Source organism: Lissotriton vulgaris, chromosome 3_2 (genome assembly GCF_964263255.1).
Source record: "Lissotriton vulgaris chromosome 3_2, aLisVul1.2, whole genome shotgun sequence".
NCBI lineage: Eukaryota > Metazoa > Chordata > Amphibia > Caudata > Salamandridae > Lissotriton > Lissotriton vulgaris.
In genome coordinates this window covers 209,562,996-209,586,226 of record NC_141690.1, presented here as the reverse complement: position 1 = coordinate 209,586,226, position 23,231 = coordinate 209,562,996, and the positions used below count along the sequence as shown (strand labels likewise).

The window sequence follows — 23,231 nt, the reverse complement described above, 5'->3', positions numbered from 1 at the left end:
GGGTTCAGGCTAGGTTTGGGTTCTGGGTAACAGGGGTATTTTTAGGGTTCAGGGCTAGGTTTTGGTTTTGGGGTACAGGGGTATTTTAGGGTTCAGGGGTAGGTTTGGGTTTTGGGGTATGGGGTTATTTTTATGGTTCAGGGCTAGGTTTGGGTTAAGGGGTACAGGGGTATTTTTAGGATTCAGGGGTAGGTTTGGGTGTTGGGGTACAGGGGTATTTTAAGGGTTCAGGGCTAGGTTTGGGTTTTGGGGTACAGGGGTATATTAGGGTTCATGGGTAGGTTTGGGTTTTGGGGTACAGTGGTATTTTTAGGGTTCAGGGCTAGGTTTGGGTTTTGGGGTACAGGGGTATTTTTAGGGTTCAAGGGTAGGTTTGGGTTTTGAGGTACAGGGGTATTTATAGGGTTCAGGGCTATGTTTGGGTTTTGTGGTACAGAGGTATTTTTAGGGTTTAGGGATAGGTTTGGGTTTTGGAGTACAGGGCATATTTATAGGGTTTATAGGGTGTTGGGGTATTTTAAGGAGTAATGGTGGGTTATGATTATGGGGTGCAGGGGTATTTAAAGGGAGCAGGGTGGACACCCGGAGCTGGAATGTACAGAACCTGGGAAGAAAAAACAATGAAATATTGGGCACAACGCTCGCTTTTTTTTCCCCCGTAATCCCGCGCCCCGCACATGCCCACAGCACACGATGTGAGACATGGCATGAAGGGCGGAACGTACCACACGCCCCAAGCGTTTGTCACACCTCCAACACATGCCCACAGCACAATGCAGACACGCCCACAAGGGTCTACTTTGCTGGCACGGTTCTTTTACCTTTTAAATGTATATGGTGGCGTCTGCATAGCCTATGTCCTTCCGCTGCAACTGCCCTTTCCAACCCTGTATTGGGTGTTGTGATTGGTGCTGTGGTTCCTGAGATTACCCGCCTCAGGTTAAGCTCATATGCTGCATGAGTCCTCTGTATTGCACCAAGTTGATTCCCAAGTGGGTGGGTGTAACTTGGTGCAATACAGAGGACTCATGCAGCACGCCCACTTGGTAAAACTATCGCGCACTTCAACATCCAGAAGGCTGTGCACACGGCCGCGCCCTCACAGGCAGGTGTTTGTTAATTGACTTTGTGCGTGAATAAATGTGCTTCCTGTCTCCCTTCAACCACAAGCCACTGAGGAAAGGACTACGGGTGTCCTGAAACACGTCTGGCTATCTTAACCTTGGAGTAATTTTACTGATGCTGTGTCTGCTGGCAAGCTAACATTAAAAGAATATGAGCTTAACCTGAAACCTCCTGTGGTCTCTCCGCTTGGGCAAATCTGCGCTGTGTGGATATATATATATATATATATATATATATATATATATATATATATATATATATATATATATATATATATATATATATCGAACAAAGCTCACCCAACAACCGCCAGCAAACAGGTACTGCAACGCTGGCGGGGAAGGAGACGGACAACGGAGATCAGGTAAGATGTTGTTTTATTTAGCCCAAAAGTTCAGCAGCAGCGCGTTTCAAGCTCAAAAAGCCCTTGTTCACAGTGCGGGCACCATGAACATAATTAGTTTTTAAATGCTATAAGGTGCACACCTACATTCAGTATGTGTCTAACATGTGACCATAGAGAGTGAAGAAATACATGTTGTTATTCATTTCAAGTAACTAGTACTGTAAAAAACATATATCACGAGTTAAATCTGAAAAATAGGCTTAAAATAAATCATGACATTTTATATTGTGTATTATGCATGAAATCAATCATTATCAAAATAGAATCTGTTTTTTAATGGATAATCCAAAAACATGAAAAAGCATATGTCAGTGTATGACTAACGCTAACAGTTACATCACTTAATCTGCATATAAGTGGCTTGCCATGTATCATATTTTTGCGATATCTGTTTAAATACATAAAGCAAACTTTCTTCTTCATGATAAAACTTTATTTCTTATAACTATAAAAACTGCATGAATTCATACAAAGTCTATTAAATTCTCCATGGTTATAATAATGCAAATAACAAAGCAGCAACTAGTTCAAAGTGAAAAAACTGTGCAAGACTGTATAATGAAGCATTTTTATAAAGTGCAAACCGTATGATTCAAGAAGCGTATCAATATTCATAACAATAAAATGCCCCAGATCCCTTGGACAATATTGTTAAAATCATATAAATAGCCTTCTAAAAGTCATCATAACAGTATAAATAATGAAAAAAAAGATATATATATATGTTAAAATATATACAAAAAGGTATCATCAGGCACAATGTTAAAGTTCTAAATGTGTTGTTTTCAGGCAATAGACGGATTTACATATTGTGCTTAATATTAAGGAACCTATATATTAAGATAGCATCATGAAAACAACCTGACACATTGTAATATCAATACGGGTACCAGAAACAGAGTGACATTGGTGTTGATTGTCTAACAATATTTGGAGTTATACATGGGGAGATGGGCTCATTAGAGGAAATTATGCATCTCTTCAGTGTTATTTAACCCATTTGGTCATTTACTGTCAAACTCCAAAATCATTTAGTCTCTAAATGTCTCAATATATATAACACAAAGGTCCTCGGTCAACTCACAACACTTGCCTCTGCCGAAAAAGGACCACAAACACCCGAAATGTAGGCAATCAAATATTTATTTTAGTTTTCCTCGTATTAAGCATTTCGGGCACCACTTGCCCTTGATCACATAATCTTGAGGTTAAACCTCCATCTTTTTAAATGCATAGCCCATGTGATGAGACACACATAATAAACATAGTGAAAATACCATCACCACTTTTGAATGTTACAGAGTCTTTTCTTTTAGTTATTTTTTCTTTTTTCTTTCTTTCTATGTGGAGGCGGTTTGCTCATAGTCACAAAGCAGTTCCAATACATATTAAAAAGTCCATCTACAATACAAGAGAATAAAATACCATATATAAATTGCTTTATGTACAATGTCACCCAAATAGTAAGTACATCAAGATATATATATATATATATATATATATATATATATATATATATATATATATATATATATATATATATATATATATATATATATATATATATATATATATAGTCAAATACTCCTAGATGATAATGATAGCATTAAGTCTCTGCAAATGCAAAAACCCTACATAATATTGTTTTGACTGTCCTTCATACCTGCATAAATGCTGATATTTCGGAACACCTCCCTGAGCATACTCCTTCCTCCGCTCTAGATTGGGATGAATCCCACAAGTACCCTTTAACCTACCTGCTTAAAGTGCAAAGTGTTTAAAGTTCTACTCAATGTGAAAATAGCAAACAATAATAAAGTGCTAGTGCAACACGTATCCCTTCATACACAGTTATTTATATAAATACGTCTAAAACTAGCGGGCCTAAAATAATCCAATCCAACGAAAACTGAATAAAATCCAATTCTGATTGCACTGAATTAAAAAAAGGACAGCTGCTGCCGGAATTGATACTCATTTACAAACTGATACAGGATTCACATAGTATCTAAAAAAGTCAACTAACAACAGTGCTAATAGGACATAGATTCAATTAATCCCAACTGACCCCTATAAGAAATTGTACAGATCCTCAGTATTGTTTAAACCATGCGGGAATTTACTATCTAGCTCCAAGATCATTTTAGACTCCATCTGTCTCAGAGCTTTTTCTCTGTCTCCTCCTCTTCGTGATTTGGGAATGGATGCCACAACAAAATACCTCAAACAATTAAGATCATTATTGTGTATTTGTTTGAAATGGCGAGCCACCGGATAAGATGAATCATTGTTCATGATGGCCTGCAGGTGCTGAATTATTCTGACATGCACCTGCACCTTAGTGCTGCCCACATATCTTAGTCCGCAGGTACGCATCATAATATACACTGCAAACTCCGGACTGCACGTAAAGTTGCCCTGAATAGCTAATATTTCTGGGCTAAATGGTGACGAATAGTGTGTGGTGTTCTTCCCAAACCTGCATGCTCTACAGGAAGAACACTTCGTAAAGCCATGTTTGGGTTGTAACTACATCTTCGCCACTGCCAACTCTGGACAGGATTTCACAATCTGTGTACGCATAGACACTCCATTCTTATAAGTAACAGTTGGTTGAGGTGGTAACCCAGGGGACATCATCCCATCAGTCAGAACAATCAGCCAATTGTGCTTGATGATGGCCCGTTTCTTTCTTTCTTTCTTTCTTTCTTTCTTTCTTGCTTGCTAAAGGTAGTGATCAATCTAGGGGCATCACTATCGTCCTTGGATGTTTGCAAATTTGAGTTGTTATTAAGCAGGGACTCTCTGAATCGGTCCTTAGTTTTCTCAATGGCCTCTCTCAGGATCCTCACTATATCCCCTCTGTCTAAATATCTGGAAGGACTCCTCCTTGCATCGCTCAAAATTTTTATTGTTTTTGCATATTCTCCTGAGCCGCGAATAATTCACCATACGGAATATTACAAATCAAGTGATTTGGGTAAGCACTGCTGGCATGAAGAGTCAGCTTGCCAGCAGTGTCTTTCCTGAACAGTGTGGTAGATAATTGCCCTTGATTCTGGTAAACCCTTATGTCCAAAAATTCAATGCACTTCTTACTTATATTTGAAGTAAACTTTAGGTAAGCAGTGTTATTGTTAATCTGCCTAATGAAGTTAGATGCACTTAATTAATTACCTCGCCATATGATAAAAACATCATCGATGTATGTTAACCAATACAAAACATGATTGTTTTTTTTTGTCAAATCTGTTTTATTAGCATTTATTTAAGAAACAGTACAGTGATGAACAGAACATTGCAGCAGATTTGTCCCTGGCCCTCGCTGACGGCACAGCATCAGGGTATATCAGGCATACTACTGCAGCCTCTGTACCTGCTAATCATGGGGCACAAAATTGTATGCACATTAATAGTAAGGTTACCCACCCCACGCTGGCCAAGCATGTGCTGCCAGGGCTATGGACAGGGCAAGTCCATAGGTGTCCACCCGCTGAGTCTCTGTTTGTCAACGTAAATGAGGATGGATCCTTTCAGCACCGGGTATGCGCACAAGATTGACATTTTCGTACATCAAACAGTTGAAACCAAACAGTGAACGGAATATACTTAGAAACAGATGCAGCTGCAGGAAAACACCAATACCCACTGCCCCCCCACACATCTAGGGCAGCCCCCCACCTCCCCGCACTCTCCCCTACTCCGCTTAAAGGTATAATGCACTCAGGGAGCTCAAGTGCCCTCACAGGTTAAGGTGTCATTCAGTTAGTTGGTTGAACTGGAACACATCACGCAGCATTCCCCAGCCGTTCCAGCAATACCACTCAATCCCCCACTGCTCTTTCACCCCCGTCTCCCGGGCCCGCTGCAAGGCAGTCAACATGCATTCCCACCGCTCCACCATTGGCTCCCTCCGGAGACCCACTCTTTCCTCCCTGCGCCTGGGGCCACGCCTGAAGGGAAGAGATCCACGCCTGCGTAGTCGGCGGATCACCCGCCTTCCAACGCCTCTTTAGGAGACGCGCGGCTACCACTAACCCCAGGTCTAAGAAGCGAGAAGATGCCCTGTCTTTGGGTGGTCTCTTAAATTGATGCAGTGTATACTCGGGTCACTCCAGAGGTATGGTACGACCAGTGCATCTATGGAGTAACGCGCCTATTGCTCCCGAGTAGGAGGTCAGCCTGGAACAGCTCTATAGAAGGTGGAGAAGTCCTGCATCCAGCTCTCTGCAGCTGGGGCAGGACGCGTCCGCGCGGGTGAAATATCCCGTCGCCATGCCTCTAATCGCATCACCCACTTCTCCAGGGTGAGTGGTGCGTTGAGTCCGCCCCTATGATCTTCCGTTGCCACTGGTAAGACGAGGGCGTCCAAGAACGCCTTCAGCTTGGGTCGAGGCCCTGTACCTCGAGTCTGATAGAGCTGCTTATAATGCGCAGTCAGGGCTCGATGAATTTCCCTCTGAGTGTACACCATGACTCCTTCCGCAGTGCACAGCGTGCCCATGGGGACAGGGTGTCCTTTGCTTTTCACCAGCCAGGCCAGCAACCGACCCGCTCTATCCACTTTGGCGTGCTTCCTAGCTGTGTGTGCCGCGTAATTATGACAGCGCAGCTGCTCCAGAAGCAGCCCGTGCCGAGTATGCAGTTTGCTGAGCGCACGCGAGTGCTCGCCCGTCCCCTTCGTAGCAGAGGAGCTCCAACTCCAGTTTCGCCAGGGAGACCGATAACTTTTAACGGATGTTCCACATGGACCCTAGGCAGTGCCCACTTATAGCCACTTTATGCGCCTCCCACTCCACCAGTGTGCTGCTCGCCGACCACACATTATCCTCGAAATAGGCCAGAATGGCCGTGCCCAATGACGACCGAAACTCGGCAATCTCAAGTGCAGCTGGCTGTAGCTGACACGTGGGCACGGGGGGCAGTCTGCCTCCCAACTGATCTTAAACCAAAGCGGATTGTGGTCTGAGTGCGTCCTCCCTAGGTATTCAGACTCTGCAAGGAGAGGAAGCAAGGACTGTGTACCTGGTATTCTGTCCAGGCGAACGTGGAGGTCGTGTACTGGGGAATAGAAGGAGTAGATTCTGTCTGCAGGATGTTGTACGCGCCAGAGGTCACATACCCCCCAGTGAGTGAGCCAATCCCTGACTGCATGCGCAGTGGACTTTACTGTTGCAGCCCGAAGGGGAGGGAAGGATCTATCCAAGTGCGTGTCCAGCACCATGTTGAAGTCCCCCCCAAGCAGCCAGGGGAGCCCAGCATACGGGTGAAGGATATGATTCAAGCTCTCTAAATAAGCAGACTGCTCCACATTCGGAGCATAAAGCGACCCTAGCAGTATTTCCTGGCCATCCCGACGCCCTCGCGCCAGCGTGTAACTGCCCGCAGCATCCACCCATGTGCCCGTGCAGATGAATGGGACACCCGCCCGCACCCAAATCAAAGTGCCGTGCGTGTGTGCAGAAAAGGTTGTTCCAAAGATCTGTCCTCTCCAGCGCCTGCGCAGCTTGTCTAGTTCGGCCAATGTCGTATGTGTCTCCTGGAGAAATGCTATTCCCACCTGTGGCGCTGGAGGTAGGAGAATACTGAGTATCGGCAAGAGGGGATATGCATACCGCGGATGTTCCAGGACATTAGGTAAGTGTGTGCCATGAGTCAGTTCTATGAGCACGCGCGCCGGAGGGAGGGAGCTCCCGGGAGGGGGTCAGGGGACACCAACGTGGGCATGAAGACAAAAGCGCTGCATTAAAAAACATGTGAACGGTTACAAACAATATAACAGGAAGGGCGAGTCCCTAGTGGACCGTACGTCCAAACAGTGTCAAGATCCATCTCACAATAGGGAGCTTAACTCAGCGTGGTCGCTGATTGGGTTCGTGCGCTGCCAACTATCTCAGTGCGCTGCACTCCTAACACTTATCGCTTGAGGTCTCTGGAGGTGCCCCCTTGCACCGAACACCCCCACCTACTCTGCAGTGGCATGCGTCTCCTGTAAAGGAGCCCCCTACGCTAGGTAGTTGACAGCATGTGCCGGTCACATTCCAGGGATCACACCCAGCAGCCCAACAAGTATTTGCGGCCATACGACCACACTCTAGGGGAGGCATTCATATCTCAGCAGCCACTCTTCCTCGCACACAGCAACAGTAGGAGGCAAGACAATATCATCAACAGCCAAGAAGGTAGAAGCAAGTTCCCTACATCCCAAGGACCCCAAGGGATATCACATGAGTAGGTCCGCCATCTGTGGTGTCACTACCGGCATGGCCTCATCGTCAGAGCGCACCGTTGAAGGTGAGGATGGGTCGCTGTTGCTTGAGTCGCTCCGTGTCTGCGAGTTCCGCCTGCTCTCGCCATGTATCACACCCAGGTTCTCGACTGCTTCAAGGGCCTCCTTCTGCTCGAGGCGCTTTTCCTCCAGGCTGGGAGCCGCTGGGCCAATGTTCGGGCCACGGCGGGCACCCCGGTTTCTACGCCTCCTTGACTTCTGTACCTGCCATTCACCACCTCCTCCGCGAGTTCAGGCCGCACGCCCTTCCACTGCCGATTTTCCTCCAGCCAGTCCCAAATGTCTGATGGCGCATCAAAGAAGGGGGCCCCGTCCTTGGTGATCACTCTGAGTCGGGAGGGGAACAGCAAGGAGTACGGAAGACCTAACTCCCGCAACTGCTTCTTCACCTCCGAATAGGTACATTGTTGTCTCTACACCGTTGCATTGTAGTCAGGAAAGAACATCACGCGACTGCTCCCGACTGTGAGGGTGTCCAGCTTCCTCATTTCTCTCAGCACCACATCCCGATCCCGATAATTAAGCAGTTTAAAAAGGAACGGGCGAGTTCGGGATCCAGATCGAGGCTTCTGTTTCGGCACCCTGTGCGCTCGCTCCACCACAAAGTGCGGGGACAACACCTCTGGGGGCAGAAGGTCCCTCAGCCAGGACTCGGTGAATCCCTCCGGATCTTTCCCCCCTTCGCCTTCCAGTAGCCCGACCATGCAGACATTATTACGGCGGGAACGGCCTTCCGCGTCTTCCATACGATCCTCCAGCACGTGTACTCTGTCAAGGATGTCCTAAAGCGCTAAGGTATGTTTCTGAACCACCGGCTGCAGTCCCTAAAGTGTTTGGCGTTGGTCCGTGACTGTGTCCACCAGCTTACGATGGCGTGCGTGGAGCAAGGTGAAATCCGACGTTACTTTATCGATTAGATTCTCAATGGATGTCTTTGTCTGCTCCAGTGTGGTGCAAATGCGCTCCACCGCCGCCAGTACAGAGTCCATCTTGGCTGCAAGGGCCTCTGCCGGACCCAGACCATCACCCAGTGAGCCTTGCGGCTGACTTGGTCCATCCACGACCTGCTGCCTCTGCAGGGCTTTATCTCTGAGCCTGCCCATTACGAGTTGCTGCGCAGACGGCATCCACTCACACCAGCAGTTGCCCCGTCCGTTGATCCAGATCCCTACAGAGGGTTCCGCTAGGTAAGCACTTCCCCAGTCCAATGCCAGTAGGCGCTGCTCAAGGAGTCTCTGAGTCAAACCCAGGCCTCCCCCCAGGCAAGGCGTCAGCACCTAGGAGTCAACACTCACCCCTCTGGTACCTCAGAGGGAGGGGAGGAAGGTCAACCTGCACCACACTGCCCAGCGGAGGTGCGCCACTCCAGTCTTGCGAGGGCCTCGCACCAGTAAATCTGTGCCACGAAGTCGCTGCCACTTCCCCTCCACAGCTTCCAGAACCCTAGCAAGCAGGGCCTCAGCAGCAAGGTTCAAAAGATAGCGCACAAGTCCCAAAGCACGGAGTTTTCCCCCGAAGCGCGCCACCCAGCATGGGCCAGAGGTGACCATCCCAACAGCCGCACCAAACTAGAGAGGATCAGCAACCCCCAAGGAGAGCGCAACTCCGTCAGCTAGTGGCGCCCAGATCCCGGTCTCAGCAGTCACAGCCCAGGGGCAACAGAGATAGTCGTTAAGGCGGCCCCGGGTAGCTCCTAATGCGATTATCTGCTCCAGCACTACTGTCCAGGCTAGGGGCAATCTCCAGCCAGGTTTGGCCACAATAGCCGTCCAGTCTCAGTCCCCGCCAGCCAGTGCCAGTCCCACATGCGCCGCAGCAGCAATCCTCCAAGTACCCCAGCTCACCTCAGCGACTCACCAAGACAGTCCCAGGTGGCTCCCACTCGATCACAGACAGACAGGCGCCAGCAGCAAAGCGTCAGCAGCCCCCCACCTCGCAGTCAGGGCAAGGAGTGCATTCCTTCAATGCTAGCATCCTCTCCTCATGCCCCACAGGCGAGTCAGGATGGCACCCACAGCTCCGCTAAGATGGCACCCGGCACTTAGGATTAGCGGCCTAAGAGAGCGCTAAATGCAGGCGGGGATGTCTTCCTGAGTAGCGTGAGACACAAGCAGCCAGCCTCACACAGTCGCCACCCAATTCAGGCCGCCTCGCAGTGTGGGTGCACCCAAGCCTCTGTCCCCCCCAAGCCCCAGGGGAACCAGCGTTGTCCTCCGCAGCAGTCGTGGCCCCCAGACAGAAACAGCTCGATTCTCAGGGGCATCCCAGCCCAACCCAACAGTCATGGCCCCTGGGGTGCTTCCCAGGCCACCAACACCGGTCCTCCGCCTCACCTCCAAGACAGGGGCTGTGTTGACTGCAGGGACGCGTCCCTGCAGGGCAGGTGCTCTCCCAGGCTCCGTGCGCGTGCAACTCCCACTCCAGGGCCGCCCAGATACGTGCTCAGACTCCTCACTGCTGCGAGGCTCCTCTTGCCATGCCTCTGGGTCTCGCGCTCCGTCAGTGCCAGGGCCCTGCCGGGCACTGCCACGGCCCCGCCAGCGCAGGGGGCGCCCCACTGGAGTCATCAATGGCCCAGCGGCATCAGCAGGTCACCAGGCGACACCAGTCCAGAGTCTATGGTGGCCTCCGACGTCTTCGCTCACCGCTGCCTGTCAGGACGCCTCCGCAGTCAGCCACTCCAAGCAGCCGCTCCTTCCACGGCACCTGGCAACTCCAGCACCTCTGCAAGCTCCGCAGCCCCCGGGCAGCCCGATGTCTTCCCGCCACTGTAATGGGTGCCTGTCACTGCACACAGCCCTCCGCCACAGGTCGCTGCGTCGCCATGTACCGACCCAGATGATTGTGGGCTGCCCCAAAAGGTCCCCGCCGCGTCCCTACACTGTCACCATGCGGCACAGGCTCTGGGGGCCCTCCGGTAAGGTTATCTCAGGATAATTAGGGGTTTTCAAAGCGGAGCTCTATGCTATTGCATCGGCAATGTTGGCTGGCTAGCCACTCCTCTTACAAAACATGATTGTTAAAAGCAGTGGAATAGGTTTTCTTGAGGACCTGCTCCTCCCACCAGCCTACATGCAAGCATGCATACCTGGGGGAGAAGCAAGCCCCCATAGCCACTCCTCTCTTCTGCAAATAGATGTCATTGCCAAACAAAAAGTAGTTATTGTGCAAACACCATGAGATCAAACTTAAAAACAACATATTGTGTTGATAATACTCAATCGGTCTGGAATCTAAATAATACTTGATTGCATTGAGGCCTATGGGATGTTCAATACTCGTGTACAAAGACTCAATGTCCAAAGTAATGAACAATAAATCCTCTGACCACGCGACTCCTTGAGCCTTCCTTAAAAAATCACCAATGTCCTTCACATAACTTGGCAATTGTTTTACAAACTCTTGAAGGAAGAAGTCCACGTATTGTGGTATTGTTTCCCCCACACTGTTAATGGCCGATATAATGGGCCTGCCTAGGATTGGTGTTATCTTTTTGTGGACTTTGGGGATGAAATAGAGTTGTGCTAGTACCGATGTTCTATGTTCAAGACTTTGAACTCCTCCGTTGAAATCACCCCTTCTGTCTTCCAACCCATTAGTTCCTTTTTTAAGATCTTTCTGGCCGAATTGAATTTGTTGTGAGTGGTCTTCTCATAACATTCCCTGTCTTGCAAATGTCTACATGCTTCCAGTATGTAATCCCTTTGGGGCCAAATGACCATATTGCCACCTTTATCAGATTTGGCCACAATAATCTGATGGTTGCTACTCAACTTTTTAATTAGCTTGGCATATTCCTCTTCATTCTTACTTTTGTATCACTTTCTGTGTTTTGTACGATGATGTCACTTTTAATTGTCTTCAGTCACTACCTCTTGAAATATATCAATCGCATCTTTGGGCATAATGGGGATAAACTTGGATTTAGGTTTAAACTGACTGATACCTGCTCCCAACTGCTTAATATTTTCTCGTTGCAATCCCTCTTGTGTATAGCTTGTCTCCCCTTCCACTTGTGTCCCCATATTGCCCTCCTTATTCAGATCCTGCAGGGCCAGCAACACAGGTGCATCTGATGAATATAGTTCCATAGTGGGCTCCCTCTCATTACCTTCACTGACTAGCTGACTTGCCTGTGCTTCTTTTAACCCTTCCTTGATCGAAGAAATTGAGCAAAAGACACCAGCCCTTCTTTGTGAATAATTAAAATCACTTACCGGACAGGAAGCTGTTTTTCTGCTTGTGATAAAACTGTTGTGAAGAGATTAATGATGGTATTATCGTTTGCCATTACTTTTTGCGCCAAATGTTTTTTTCGGTTGAGCTCCTTAATTTCTGATGCCGCTCTCTTCTTCTTGCATTCTTTCTGGCTCTGTTTTCTTTTTGGGATTTCGTGGCCTCAAGGTATGGCGTCGATCGAACGCTAAAAAACCCACCTCTTCTCCGAAATTCAATATCTTCTTTTGACCATTTATTCCCAGACTGCTAGTGCTTTCATTATCAGACAACATCTCGCTAACCAGGGAGTCACTATCCCCAGTTACACTGCCTGTATTCGCACCAATTGAACCTTGTGTTGTCATAGCACTTGACGGATTCTTATCAAATATAGCTTTTTTGGCATTTTCATACTAGCGGGCAAACATAAAAATGCGTCCTTGTTAGTAGTCACATTTATCTTTCTAAACTTGTGCGTCTTTCAAATTTTGATTTTATCCTCTTGTTTGGTTAATCTGTCCTGTATGTCTTTTCTTGTCTTAGTGATAAACTCACTTGGTTCCAGTTTAGCTGGTTGCTCATTTATTTGCTCTATTTCCCCCAGTAGTGCATGTCGATCTATCTTGGCATATTTCACAAAGATCTTAACCATATATATATAAGGCATCTTATATTGGGTTCAGCGGGTAGGAAGAAATCCCTCCTCCAGAAAATGGACTCCAGAGACCGCATGCCTGGAACAACGATAATGGAGGAAACTCCCAGCAGTGTACAGATATTCCCAGAACCTAAGCAGCAGAGAGTTTGATGCCACATGTGACGTAAGCCTCTATTGCCTTGGCAAACACTGCACAGGAAGCGTGGTGATGGTAACTTGCAAGTAGGATGTGGTGAGCAAACATTGGAGCGAGCAATGAACTCCTGAAAACGTGCCAGTCCAAATGGATTTGGCATCTGTTTTAGCATATTACATTAGTCCAAATGACCAGAAAGCATATCCCCCGTTTTTCACAGATTGGAATTAATTGAGGCTGTCTGTTAAAACTTAAAAACACACCCTTCTTATCTGCTTGGTGTTAAAAAAAATCAATTTAATATTTTACTGCCGTGTTTTTTACAACGTGGAAGCACAGTGAAAACATAACAGATAATTATTAATAGAATAATCATAGGAAACAACCAGTTGACTTAGAAGGTGCAGTTGTCAAAGGTACTTAAAAATAGTGAACTTAAAAATGTTGCAGAAAAACAAAATAAACTCACAGCTAATTGCTTGCGCAACAGACTGAAATGAATTGATAAAATCACATGTGATTTACCAGCTCATTTAATGGGAAGTTTGGGTGCTGACATTGTCTGCAAGAGGGTGAAGTCACTGTTTCGGGAAAAGGGCACTGTAGAGTATTTCCTTACAATGCTGAAAAGCCAAAAGGCCCACCAAGGACACTCGATACTATTAAGTCAGTTGTAAACAGTGCAATAGCTAATATCGAGAGTGGACTTTCTGATTGCAGTGTAAGGGGGATCAAAGTTCCCAAGCGGTTCATGTTTCTGGAACTTTTTTGTGAAACCAGAGGATTTGTGATTGATTACTTGCACGGTGTCTTTAGTGGCATTATGAAATTGTTGATGACCATTTGGTTCACTAAAGAATATAAGCATCATTCATATTCTTTTTATGAAAAAGTCAAAGTAGTTAATGTCTATTTGAAACAGATAAAACCCACACTGGATGTTAGTAGAGTTCCAAGGTCTGTGGATGAACTCCCATATTGGAAGCCATCAGAGTTTCGAAACTTTCTTTTATTTTATGGAATACCTGTGTTAAAACATGTTTTAGATAGATCATGCTATATATACATTTGTGTACTTATGAAAGCAATTCATAAGCTATTAAATGATTACATTAGCCAGGAAGATTTAAATACAGCAGAACAGTGTTTACTTTTGTTGTGCAACTGTTTAATAATTTATTTAAAAAAAGATTTTCGACAATTAATGTTTATCAATTGGTCCACTTAGTAGACAGTGTAAGAGCAGCAGGGCCTCTTCTTACTGCTAATTGTTTTATTTTTAAAGAACTTAATGGTTTCAACTTGCAACATGTGCATGGTATAGTAGATATGGAAACACCAATTCTAGATGCAGTGAATATGATACAAGTAATACCTGTGTTATTGGAAAATCATTTGCCTACTGATAGTGTTGAGGCAGAATTTTACCAGAGTATGATGTGTTCATACAAGAGAAAGAGACAACGATACTTAAAAATAGCAAATTGCATTTACAGCATTGGTTCTACATACCTTTACAGCTTAACAGAGAATGAATATATAGCAATAACTCAGATCACTCATATTTTAGGCTCCGATGTAGTAGCCTATAACAAAATATTTTTAGAACAAATGTAATGATGTCTTGTATAGCGCATGAATCACCCCACATGGGCTATCTCCGCGCTGTAGACCGCTGGGGAACCCATCCTGGCTCTCCCTGTGAGATGGTCCCTACTGGGTATCTCCAAGGTGAAACCAGGCATCCCCAGCGTATGTGGGGGGCCGTTGTGGAGATGAGGCAAGCTAATGCCCAGAGTTGCCGAGTGTGATCCATGGTTAGAGTAGGCACCGAGGCGAGAATTATCGAGTCCGCTGACCCTGGTCCACGACCCTGCCATGTCGGAAATTGAACCCTGGTCCCGGGCCGTCTTCTGCTTCCGGGTCTGCAGCCTCTAACCAGTGAGCCACACCACTCCACAGCAAAGCACTCTTCTTGTTTACAGCTCAAATTACACTTGTATTCAGAGGAGAGACCAAAGTGTAATAAAATATGAAACAGAATGTTGAATATTTGCCTATGGCAGGGTCACTAGATTCATTCAGTGTAAGCAGGCAGATGTGTCTGTTAATCTAGTGCTTATGGTTCCACTTAAGTGTGAATCCTATGACATCGGGGAACTAGTTCATCGGGTAGTAGTAGATAACAACATCACAGCTATCAGGATATCAATGATAAAATGTGATGTTTTTACATTCAGGTAGAAAATGAATCATTTGTGAGTGAAATGCTAAACCAATTTGAAATAGATAAAGGCAAAGCTTGATAGAAAGTTCTCCTACATGCACATCTCTTTTTTTAGCGCATTTGATTAGAAATCATCTTGATAAGCATTCTTAACCTGTGCTCCAAGGACACCTAGGAGTCCGCGACACCTATGCGGAAGTTCTAGACTGCTCATAAAACATAGACATGTTGGCCAAATAATAAAGTGTATATCAATATAGAAGCAAAATGTACAACTGAATATTCAAAAATGTTTCATGAATGTGCAGCAATATGAAATTAGAGGCTAATAATTCATTTGGTATCCACACATTGATTTTTGGGAGCAGTGCAAGTACATCAAATACAATACAGTATGGCCAATGGGGGGTCTCAATTGAGTGTAGAAAAGCTCCAACCTTCCCATTAATAGTAAAAAAAGTTTTTTGCATTTGTTTGTGAATGCAATGAAATATTTCATAATTTGTGTATTTGTTTGATGGATACTCAAATATCAGATGGCTAGATAAAGATTCTGCTGCATAATGTGCCTACGGTGATTGCATAATGTGCAGCATATATTTTTGTTACGTTATTTAGTTTATCCTGCCATATATTTTCATACTTCATTGGCCCTTAACTTCAGTGACCATGCATACACTGGCCAAGGTCCATCTTTATTAATGGCAGGCATTGATCTTTTTACACTGGATGCTTATTTTACCTGCTTTGTAGAAAAGGAAAGGGACTAAAATAAATAAATGTGTTAAAAAATAACCTTTGACATACAGTTTGCTAAAGCACATTGTATACTCAGCTCTGTATAATAGAAAACGTATATGTCATTTTGAGTTTATCTGCAATTAATCGTGCAATCATCCAACAGTTTGCATTTTTCTAGAAAACTGAAACCAAAGTGGTGGACATGCTCTTTACATAGACAAGCAATTCCTGTTAAAATCCCCAGAAGCAAAAAGTTCTTATTGAAAATACAATAGTACCTTTGAAGTAATCAGATACTTATTTTCAAGAGGGTCGTAGCTTGACCAGCAGCGATGGCGGACGTGTGAGCAGAGTGCTCCGCAGCAGCCCTGCTCTTATCCTGATCTATTGACCAGCCGGAGTGGAATTTTGTGCCATCTAGCCTTCTGAAAGGCCAGGGCACCAGCGGCGAGGTTTGGAAGGGGGGAGAGGAGCTGCCCGGCTGAGATCTGATGAGAGACGGGCTGTGGTGCTGCGATGCTGGGATCCTACAAAATGGGAGCGATGACAAAGATGTCGCGTGAGAAGGCAGCTGCGGGGATTTGAGCACTGATTCCTGTGTTTGGAGAGCCCTCAGGATGATGTCGTTCCTGCACGACACAACTCGAGTGGCAGCAATCAACCTGACAGGGGAAGGTGACGCTGGAGTGCAGGGGGCAGCTGGGTCCTGACTTGCCCCCCCCCCCGCCGTGCAGAGGAGGACTGCCTGCTGCCTGGAGAGCAAGGTATGCAGATAGCTGTGGGTAGCAGGAGGGACGCAACTTCCACGGCGGCGGGAAACTCGAATGAGTGCGGGGGAGCTGCCCGGCCGGGACCCAGCGAGGACCGAGAAGCGGTCTGTGATGCCGAACATAAGCAAAATGGCCGCAGAGTCAGCGATGCCAAAAGCAGAGACGACTGAGGGGATTTGAGCGCTGGACGGGGAGCGCAGAGAGCCCTGCAGGTGCGCTCGTACTAGCACAACAGAATATGGGAGGCGGCAGTCGGCCCGATACGGAAAGGAGGCATTGCAGTGCGGGGATCGGGCGTGTCCCAATTCACCCCTGCTGGCGTGGCATAGAGGACTGCCTGCTACCCTGGGAGAGCTGTATGTGTAGGATTGATGGCGGCAAGAGGGACGCGACCCGCACGGCGGCCAGGGGCACAAACGAGCACAGGAGCTTCCTGGGTCCCTAATAGAGGTGCCGGGTCTATTGATTATTTTCAGTGCCACCTCGAGCGGACCGGCGGAGGGGAGCAAGCAGACGGCTCCCTGAGGGTACGCGGAGTGGGGCACTCTGTGGGGCTGTGTTGAGAGCCCCATGACCCTGGGCCTGGACGGCAGTCCTGACCTATGGGCTGATCTCGCTGGGAAGCCCTACTTTGTTGAAGTAAACTTCTTGCTGGGGGCCCGTGCTGGGGCAGTGACTGAGCATTGGTGGGCCCCCTGAGAAGGAGAGACTGTGGTGTCAATTTGAAGGGACCTAGGGGTGAATGCTTGACACTATGATCGGGCCCAGTGATCCCTGAAGGGCTTGGGACTTGGCTGTTGCATTGCACCTCCAGGTGGAGTGGACCCCTGTGCCGCCTGCATAAGTTTGGCTGCGAGATAACCGACTAGCTGCTTGGGAGTGCGCTTGAGCGTCTGGGAGGAACAGGGCCCCCTTCTGAAAGGTGCAATGTTAGCTCTGCTCGTCCCCCAGACTTAATGGTGCAGCTTGAACGGGAGATGCAGAAGGGATCGAGCCACCCACTGGTCACGAGCCGCCTGGATTACGGAAACACGCTATACGCTGGTACCACCGCAAAACTCCAGAAAAAACTCATACTAGACATCCCGCGTAAAGAACACATTTCTGGTCACCTGAAAAACCTCCACTGGCTCCCCGTAAATAAGAGGATTACTTTCCGCCTCCTAACCCACGCACACAAAGCACTTTACGAACTTGGACCCGAATGCCTCAACACACGATTGTCCTTCTACACCCCCTCCCGTCAGCTGCGATCCTCCAACCAAGCCCTTGCCACTGTACCACGCATCAACAAAACCACCATGGGAGGTAGATCCTTCTCCTACCTGGCAGCTAAAACCTGGAACTCACTTCCCACTCACCTTCGCCTTACTCAGAACCACCTAGCATTCAGAAAGCAACTTAAAACTTGGATATTCGACAAGTAATTCCCCACCCTTCCTCTAGCGCCTTGAGACCCTATGGGTATGTAGCGCGCTATATAAATCTCTTGACTTGACTTGACTTGACCTGGCTAGTGGACTGTGACTGAGGAGGGATCGGAGAGAGATACCACCTGTGTAATGATCTATAGCCCCTGTCGCGGGGTTGCATATACAGCGCCAAGGCTCCTGCTGCATGAGACAGAACGGTGGACCTTGCTGCGCGGAGGGGGGAACTGAAGCCAGCCCTGTGGGGCATTCAGAGGAGGGCAGGGAGTGCAACGGAAAGAACAAGAGAAATTCTTGCAGTCATGGGCAAACATAGAGGCCGTCAAGCAGGGATTACCCAGGACCGAGAAGAAAGAACGTAGGAACCATTGAGAAGTGCCCCGGATGACCCAGTGCAGCGGCAACTGCAATAGATGCTGGCCACCATAGCTGATGCAAAAGCGACCCTACACCAGGACATTAGCAAGGTCGCTGTGGGAATTGGCCACTTGCGAGACGAGCACAAGAAACTGTCTGAGAGGGTAAAGAAAGTAGAACTCAACATCGCGGAAATAGCCACAGCACATAAGGATGTGGCTCAGCAAGTGCAGGCCTTAACGGATAGGGTGACAATGCTGGAACGTAGGGCCGAAGATACAGAGGGTCGCATTCGAAGGAACAATGTTAGAGTTGTGGGACTGCCAGAGGGAGCAGAAGGAGGAGACATGGTGTCTTTCCTGGAAACATGGTTCTGAAATGTAGTGGTTCCCGAAGGACTTACAGCCTTTTATACGCTTGAGAGGGCCCATATAGTGCCGACCCAGATGCCAGCTCCAGGGAGGTCCCCAGACCGGTGGTGGCCCGCCTGCTCCATTTTTCAGACAGGGACTTTTTGTTACAGAAGGCAACAGAGGATGACTCCTTCACAGTGGACAATGCCAAGGTCCCACTATTCCCGGACTATACGATAGTGGTGCAAAGAAGGTGCACCTCTTTCATAGCGGTCAAGAAGGCTTTGCGAGAGGAGGGACTCCAATACTCCCTGATGTTCCCGGCCCGATTGCGCATTACCCTGGATGGCAATACGCACTATGTGGACTCTCCCCAAGAAGCATGGGACTGGCTGGAGAACTAGAAAAAGGAAACCCAGAGGGATGGGGCTCTGCGAGAGGTACGTGGCCAAATGCCCCCTAGACCTGTACATCCGAGACGGCGTATCCGCAACAGAACTCAGAAGACGTCCACACTTACTCAGACGGCTCATAAATGAGCAGCGGCGCTACCGGCTCAGTCGGGCAGGAATCAGACTCATCTTTAACTGGCGAGGAGCGGATGCCTGTGGTGACACTGCAGACGGCGGATAGCATAGCTTAAAGAAGTTAGATGGTAGATGGGAGCGAGCTTGAAATTCACGAACTATTGCTGAGAGACTGGCCGAAAAATCCGGACTGGTTTAGTAGATTTGGGGCTGTTGGGTTTAATTAGGAGTTTCTTGAGCCAGTTACCGTTCCCAGTGCCTCTGATTTCGTCAGAGGCTTTTTGAGTGTGTTGATGTCATGGTTTGGATGGGTACTAGTTCTATAGTAGCTGTCCTGGAAAGAGGGAGTTGGGATTGTTTATTAGGATTAGGGGTTTATAGGGCCGGGCATGTCACTACTTTAGATAGTAGGTGTGCTTTCCAGACACAGTCAGGATTTGATTTGATTTGATTTAAAATTATTTCTAGAGCGCACGTATACCAGCGGTTTCTTGGCGCTAACTCTAACTGGATCCAAAGCTAATAGGCAGAGAGGGGTGGAGGAAAATTAATCAAAAGACTTTTTGAACAGGTAAGTCTTAAGGTGCCTAAGGAATTGAGGGTACTGTGTGATGGTACGAAGTTCAAAGGGAAGGGAGTTCCAAAGGGTCGGGGCAAGGGTGGCGAATTTAGATCCTCCCCACTTCTTTCTCCGGAAACGGGGAACAGTGAGGAGGGATTGAGAGGACGAGCGTAGTTCCCGAGTAGGTATGTATGGAGTAATCTCGGACGAGATAAAGGCCGGAGCCAAGCCAAGTCGGGCCAGAAAGGTCATGGTTGCAAGCTTGAATTGGACCCTGGCACCCACAGGGAGCCAATGTAAGGATTTCAAGAGGGGGGTAGCATGGTGGAATTTAGGGAGCTTAAAGACCAGGCGGGCCGCCTGGTTCTGAATCTGTTGTAGGCGGCGCAAGCTATAGGCGGGGATGCCGGCATATAAAGCATTGCCGTAGTCCAGGCGGGACACCACCATGGCCAGGATTATAAGCTTAAGAGCAGAAAAAGTGAAGAATCGAGACACTCTGCGAATAGTTCGCAGGGAAAGAAAGGAAGAAGATACCACAGAGCTAACCTGGGAGTGAAGGGTGAGTTGTGAATTGATTTTTATACCTAGGGTTTTAACAGAGGAGGAGGGAGGATGGGATCTACCAGTATTTTGAAATGTTTATTTTGGAATGTGCGGGGCATGCACTCAATGTAATGTAGACAAAAGTTACATGCGTATTTAGTGCGAAGGGGCGTTCACATTGCGCTGCTACAGGAAGCACTTTTGCAGGCGCAGAAAGGGGCAGCGTTACAGCGGCGTTGGCGTGGTCAATTGTTATATATAGTTTATTCTGCCTTTGCCCGAGGAGTGTTGGTCTAGGTGCGAGCGGGAGTGCCTTTCCAATGCAGAGAAAAGGTTATTGATCCGGAGGGCTGGTTTGTAGTGGTCATTGGGAAGCTGGATGGGCGGGACATTACCCTCGGCAGTATCTATGCACCCAATACGGAGCAGCCGGCTTTTTTCATGCAGGTATCTGCAAAGTTAGCACCTTATCTTACCGGGTCGGTGTTAATAGGAGGGGATTTTAATTGCATAACTGATGTGACTTTGGACCGCTCCCATCCCCCCGCTCCCTAATGCTCCCACTCATAAGTTAGCCAAATCTAGGCGAAATTGGCAAATCCAATGGGGCATGGTAGATACTTGGAGGTTCATTAAACCTGGGGAGATACTTGCTTCACTCAGGAAGGTATAAATGAGTTGTTTTGTGATTATTATCGGGAATTGCACAGGAGCAGGAGAGTAAAGACCGGAGATGAGTTTGAGGGATTCACGCACGAGCCACAACTCCCGCAACTAGGGAACGATCAAACTGAGGCACTAGGTGAGGATATTGAATTATGGGAAGTGCGTGTGGCTATTAAACACATGGTGTGAAATAAAACGCCAGGAACGGACGGCCTCCCTGTTGAGTTGTATGTCACTTATTCTGAACAGTTAGCGCCGAGGTTAGTGAATTTGTAAAATGGGGCGAGGCACCTGGGTCACCTCCCTGTGTCTACAAGAGAGGCGGGTATTATTCCGCTTTTTAAACCAGGTAAGTCGGCTTGGGACAGAACTGCGAACCGTCCACTGTCCATGTTTAATACCGACTATAAGATAGTAAGCTGTATCTTGGCTACCCGTCTGATGCCCTACATGACTACCTTAATTCATCACGAACAATCTGGTGTCATTCCTACTAGGAATATGACCTTAAACGTACGCCGATTGCTGCGAATATTGGAGGCGGGCACTTACCCCAAGGCCACTGCCGTGGTATTTGCCATTGATATAGAAAAGGCCTTTGACAACTTGGAATGTCCTTACCTCTTTCCTGTCATGGCCCGGTTTGGACTGGAAGATGACTTCATAGCATTGGCGGCTTTACTTTATAAATCCTCTACAGTGTGGGTTTGGCCGTGAGGGGTGATATCGGCAGCTTGCGAGGTGACCCGGGGCACAAGACAGGAATGCCCGTTGTCCCCTCTTCTGTTCGCATTAGCCATGGAGCCCTTGGCGGGGAAAGCTAGGACGGGGAGGTACTTTCGAGGTCTGCAGGTGCAGGGTCAAATTTATCATATAGCCCTATATGCGGATGACCTGCTTATGTTCCTAGGAGACACAGAGAGGGAATTACTGGGAGCAAAGGCAGTATTGTATGAATTGGGGAGATGTCTGGCCTTAGAGTTAATTGGGCTAAATCCTGCTTGTTCCCAATAGACGGACATCGGCAAGATCTGCATGATTTAGCAGGAGGGCGATGGGAACGCAGGTGCATCCCTTACCTGAGGGACCAGATATATCATTCTAGATCGGATATATTGGAAGGCAACATCGGTAGAGCGGTACGGGGCCTTGCGGGCAGTTTTGATTTGTGGTGAACGCTGCTGTTGTCGGTTGCAGGGCGGGTGTCTTTACTTGAAATGGTGGCCCTTCCCCGATTGTTGTACTATTTTGGAACCCTACCGATTTGGATACCAGCGAGGATATTTAAGCAACTTACATCTATGTTAACGGGGTTCCTGTGGGGTACTGGGAGACAACGAGTTGCCCTGAAAGTGATGCTGCGGCCGCGGTCAGATGGAGGTTGGGCGGTACCTGACTTTGAAACCTATTATCTGGCTGCTCAATTGCAATGGTTGACACAGAGAGTGGCATTGAGGCTACAGGGTACGGAAGAGGAAGGAGAGGGTACTCCGAACCTGCAGCAGCTCTCTCAAATAGTGTTGGACCTTCCTCTTCAGACGGGTGCTCTCGCTGAAGAACTTAGAACAGCATGGTAATGCTGGAGGGGCAGTCTCAAGAGGGCGGGCCTGAAAGTCCTGTATGCCCCTAATAAACCAATTTCAATATGTGAGGCACTTCCTCACGGCGGTTCTTGGTGGGAACTAAGTGACTGGGACGAGAGAGGGCTGACTACCTTTGGGGATTTATATGAGAACGGGACCATGCTACCTTTTTGTACTTTACAGGAGCATTTTGATCTGAGAAGAGGGGACTTTTTTCTCCATGCAGCACTTACCGCGGCTATTCATGCGCACTGGAAAGAGGGCCAGGCGGAACCTAGGGCTTCATTGGGATGTCAATATGTAGTAACTACAGCGGGGAAGTTTAAAGCGATCACATGCCTGAACAAGCGCCTGACTACTGAGAAGTTGGCCCCTCTGTACGAACTTAAGCAAAAGTGGGAAATAGATGTGGTTAAAGAGATTCCGTAAAGAGCCTGGGCTGAGGTGGTAGAGCGAACGTGGAAAAGCACCAGAAATGCCTGCTTTCAATTTCTTCACTTTTACATTTTGCATCGCACAAACCTCACGCCGGCAAAAATCAAAACATATTTTAACACTGACTCAGACGAATGCCCAATTTGTCGAGGAGGGGTCGGACTTCCCTCACATGCTTTAGGGATGTCCGCTGCTAACTGGT

At 47.6% G+C, this 23,231-nt stretch overlaps 1 long non-coding RNA gene and 1 pseudogene across 1 annotated transcript in view; one reads left to right on the top strand and one right to left on the bottom strand.

Moving 5' to 3' along the window:
* The window catches only part of LOC147725537 (uncharacterized), a 406,506-nt gene that overhangs the window by 106,016 nt on the left and 277,259 nt on the right, over positions 1–23,231 (bottom strand). The gene's annotated exons all lie outside the window — the stretch shown is intronic.
* On the top strand, positions 7,152–15,138 carry LOC147725538 (uncharacterized; annotated as a pseudogene).